The sequence below is a fragment of the Microtus ochrogaster genome, chromosome 7 (genome assembly GCF_000317375.1).
Source record: "Microtus ochrogaster isolate Prairie Vole_2 chromosome 7, MicOch1.0, whole genome shotgun sequence".
Lineage (NCBI taxonomy): Eukaryota > Metazoa > Chordata > Mammalia > Rodentia > Cricetidae > Microtus > Microtus ochrogaster.
Window position 1 is genome coordinate 53,993,859 of NC_022014.1, and position 4,636 is coordinate 53,998,494.

Consider the following 4,636-nt stretch of genomic DNA (forward strand, 5'->3'; position numbering starts at 1 on the left):
CTCAGGGTCACCTGTGACCTCCATCTGAGGTCATCTGAGGTCCTCCAGCTCAGGATCAGCTGTGACCTCCAGCTCAGGGTCACCTGTGACCTCCAGCCTAGGGTCAGCTGTGACCTCCATCCAGCCCAGGGTCATCTGTGACCTCCATCTGAGGTCATCTGAGGTCCTCCAGCTCAGGGTCAGCTGTGACCTCCAGCACAGGGTTATCTGAGGTCATCTGTGACCTCCAGCACAGGGTCATCTGTGGTCGCAGGGTCACCTGTGACCTCCATCCAGCCCAGGGTCATCTGTGACCTCCAGCACAGGGTCAGCTGTGACCTCCAGCACAGGGTCATCTGAGGTCATCCAGCCCAGGGTCTCCTGTGACCTCCAGCACAGGGTCACCTGTGACCTCCAGCACAGGGTCACTCAGGGTCGATATCTGTCACGAAGCCATGCTCTGGACCATGCATGTTGAATGTCTCTCAGAGCTGCGTGGTCTGAGCAGAATTGTTGATGCGTCATTGACTCAGCCATATTTCTTTTTCTCCCCATTCTGTTACAGCTTAGTACATTGGTAGATTACTGTTGGGCCATCCTTGCATTCATAGAGTGAATTCTGCTTGGCTGAGGTCTAACCCACTTGCAGTTGACTGATGATTTGCTGTATCTTGATTATTTTTGCATCAATATTCACCAAAGACATCGGTCTGTAGAAGTCTGTTTGTATATAACCTACGGTCTTTAGATAATTCACAAACCCCAATACCATGCAAGTGCTGGGTAAATGGTTGTTACGCTGTATTGTTTAGGGAAAATGTTTAAGAAAAATAACCATTACAGATATGTTTGTTCCTCATATTTTCAACCTAAAGGTTGGTCGATTCCATGACTGCCAGGCAGTAGATTAGAGAGCAAACTTTGTCACTGTTGGGTTTTGTTTTTCCTTCTTAAACCCCATGTAGCTGTGTGAAAGCCCCAGGAATTGATAATCCACGCCCACTCCAACCCTGTGCTGCTGAAAAGTCCAGGGGTAATCCCTGAATTCCTAAAGGCCGAGACTCAAGCCAGAGCTGAGGCGGCTAACTGCACTCTGAGCTTCCCAGAGCCAAGGCAAAACACAGATAAAGGGGAAGCATAGGAGTCCTGAACTCTTTACTACAGAGGAGGAAGAAAGCCAGACTCTCAGAGTGCACCGCTTTCCCAGGGATGACCTTAGCAGGATGAGTGTTGCGCAAGGGATGTTGGAGAAGGCACAGGGCCCTCCTAGGCCTGGCCACTTCTCACAGTGGCTTGTGATAATAACCCTGAGGGTGTGCTAATGGCTTGCTGTTCTGGGAAGTCCTATGTTTATGGGCTGCCATGGTCCCTGAGGGACATTTGCTGATTGCTTTTACTCAAGGTACTGCAGAAGTGTCCAGCAGTGTGGTGTTCCTGCTGAACCTTTCAGCCAGGGATTGCTTCGTGTTCCTGGTGTTCCTGGGTAACGTGGGAGGCAGAGCTCAGTGCCATGGGAGGCAGAGCTCAGTGCCATGGGAGGCAGAGCTCAGTGCCGTGGGAGGCAGAGCTCAGTGCCGTGTGACAGATGAGGAAACCGAGACTTTGGGGAGGTTCCCAATATCACAGTCCCTTATGTGGAATGCCAGAAGCTACTGTTACCTTTTCTTTTTTGATGATCCCTGGCAGAGAAGGGGGTGTCTGGCTCTGGTACTGTGTACAATGTGGCAGAACTGGGCCTGTTGGTTTCCAGGCAGCACCCCTTCAATCCTTGCCATAGATCTAGAAGCCAATAATTGCCTGTGTTACAGGCAGACAGGCAAGTGGCTTGAGAGGTGAGGAAACCCTGCAGAAGCTTCTGGGGCGTGGGGAGTCAGTCAGACTGCTGGCAGAGATTGCCCTGTTTTGCCTTTTTCTGAGTAAGAAGAGGATGGTGTTGTGGTTTTGTTTCCTGTTCCTGCTGTTAAAACACCCTGACGAAAGCAACTTAGAGGAGAAAGGGTTTATTCCAGCTCATGATTCCAGGTTACACTTCATCGTTGTAGGGAAGTTAACGCAGCAGGAACTTGAAGCAGCTGCTGGCCAGGAGCAGAGAGAGAAGGAGCACATGCATGCTTGTGTTCAGCTCTCTCTCTCTATTCTTCTGCAAGGCAGGGACCAACCCATGGGGGATGGTGCTGCTCGCAGTAGTTAACGCAGACAAGACAAACCACAAGACATGTCCACAGGCCACCTGATCCAGAAGTCTCTCACTGAGGCCCTCTTCCCATGTGATTTCCAATGTGATTGTATCGAGCGACAACTTGACATATATCACATATAGCTTTCATGGAGTCTCAAACACAGCTGGGCTTGGTGGCGCACGCCTTTAATCCCAGCATTTGGGAGGCAGAGGCAGGTGAATCTTTGTGAGTGCAAAGCCAGTCTGGTCTACAGAGTGAGTTCCAGGTCAGTCAGAGGTATATATAGGTGAGACTATGTCTGAAAACAAACAGAATAAAACAGATCCCAAGCCCCATAGAGGATCACAATAGCAGGGGGGTCAACTTGGTGTTGCTGAGAGGGGAGAGGGTGCCAGCCACCCGACCATCTCACCTACTGCCCCTGCATAGTGACAAGGATGTATATCTTTCCCACCATTGCTCTCTGGTTGATTTTCCCAGGGGTTGACAGAGTCCCTGGGTCTTTGTGGAGATTACAGGCAGGGTGCTGTGTGACGCTGAAAAGTCCGCCTGCAATTTTCTGCTGCCTAGGAGTTTGGGTGGGTGGGTGAGTGAGTGGGTGAATGAGTGGGTGAGTGGGTGGGTGAATGAGTGGGTGGCTGGGTGAATGGGTGTTGACTGAGTTTTCTGTCCTGCCTGGTTCCTGCAATTGTTAAGTCCCAAAGAAATCACACAAAGGTCTACATTAACTATAAACTGATTGGCCCATTAGCTCAGGCTTCTTATTAACTCTTATAACTTATATTAGACCATTATTCTTGCCTATGATAGCCACGTGGCTCGCTACCTTTTTCAGTGAGGCAGTCACATCTTGCTTCTTCTGTGACAGGCTCACAACTGCAGAAAAAGCTTCCTTCTTCCCAGAATACTCCTGTTCTCATTGACCCACCTCTACTTCCTGTCTGGTTGTCCCGCCTATACTTCCTGCCTGGCTACTGACCAGTCAGAGTTTATTTAAAATATAATTGACAGAATACAGACCATTCTCCCACACCAAATGGGTAGATGATTGAGTGCATGAGTGTGGGTGGATGGGTGAGTGAGTGAGTGAGTGATTGGGTGGGCAGGTGGCTGGGTGGGTAGGTGGGTGGATGGGTGACTGGGTGGGTGGATGAGTGAGTGGTGGTGGTTTTCCTTCTCTGGTATACCAGATCTGCAGCTGAATACTTCCCTGAGGCATTGTTGTCAGATCAGAGAGAGTCTAACAAGATCAGTTTAATGTTAATGGACCGACAAAGTGACCTAGCTGTTTCCGAGCCACGTCCTTTCGTTCTGTGGGCAGCGGTGTGCAAACAGACAAGTGACCTCTCTCTGTGGCAGCTTTCTCTATGGCTTGTGGTGGGGTTGACAGGGTCAGGACTGTCTAAAACCTGCTGCTCCTCTCCTGTTGCTCGCCCAGCTCACGCCCCACTTGACTTTCCAGGAGCGCTCACCCTTCATTGCAGTCCATTGACCTTCTGTGGGTCCCGTCCTGGCTCATCGCTCATCAGCCCAGTGGGGGAAGAACCACAGCAGTCCCTTTTAGAGCTAAGGGAATGATCCAGATAGTTGAAGGCACCTTAAGGTGATGTGGGGCTGGGGTGTGGGCCCAGCTGTAGCTGTCTCCAAAGCCCTTTCTCATTCCATCCTCATCTTCACATTACCCAGAAGCCTCTAGAACAGCGGTTCTCAACCTGGTGTCACAACGCTTTAGAAGTCAAAAGATCCTTTCACGGGGGTCACCTAAGACTATCAAAACCCACAGATGTTTACAGTGCAATTCATAAGAGTAGCAAAAATACAGTTATGAAGTAGGAATGAAAATAATTTTATGCCTGGGGGTCACCACAACATGAGGGACTGTATTAAAGGTCACAGCATTAAGAAGGTTGGGATCCACTGATCTAGAAGGTCAGACTGGGACCCATCGTCCTCCTGAAGTACCTTCTCTATCTGTGTTGGAGGGCTGGTGGGGGCCCCCTGGGTCATGGATGAATGCAGCTTTCCTGTTTAGAGAGATCCAGCTTCCTTGGTGGCCCACGATCCTGACTCTGCCCCTGTTGAGTCACGCCATAGAGACTGGAGCTGGAAGGTAGCCATAGGTGTTCACGATGATGGTGTCTCCACTCAGGGAAGATGACAAAGGTCTGCTCAGAGTGCTTCAGGAAGAGCAAGCATGGGAGTGAGCCAGGAAGAGATCACTGTGCACTGCCCTTCAATCCCCTGTACCAGCTGCTGCTGGTTTTCCTTTGGCCTGTCATCCATTGGGTGTGCAGTTAGGTCTGTGTGCTTGACGACTGGCTGGCTGGGTGGGTGGGTGGGAGGATGGATGGATGGATGGATGGATGGATGGATGGATGGATGGATGGATGGATGGGTGAATCGATGGATGGATGGGTGAATCGATGGATGGATGGGTGAATCGATGGATGGATGGGTGAATCGATGGATGGATGGGT

At 50.5% G+C, this 4,636-nt stretch overlaps 1 protein-coding gene across 1 annotated transcript in view; it reads left to right on the forward strand.

Annotated features, from left to right (window-relative positions):
- Stk10 (serine/threonine kinase 10) overlaps positions 1-4,636 on the forward strand; it is a 101,988-nt gene that overhangs the window by 40,255 nt on the left and 57,097 nt on the right. The window lies entirely within an intron of this gene.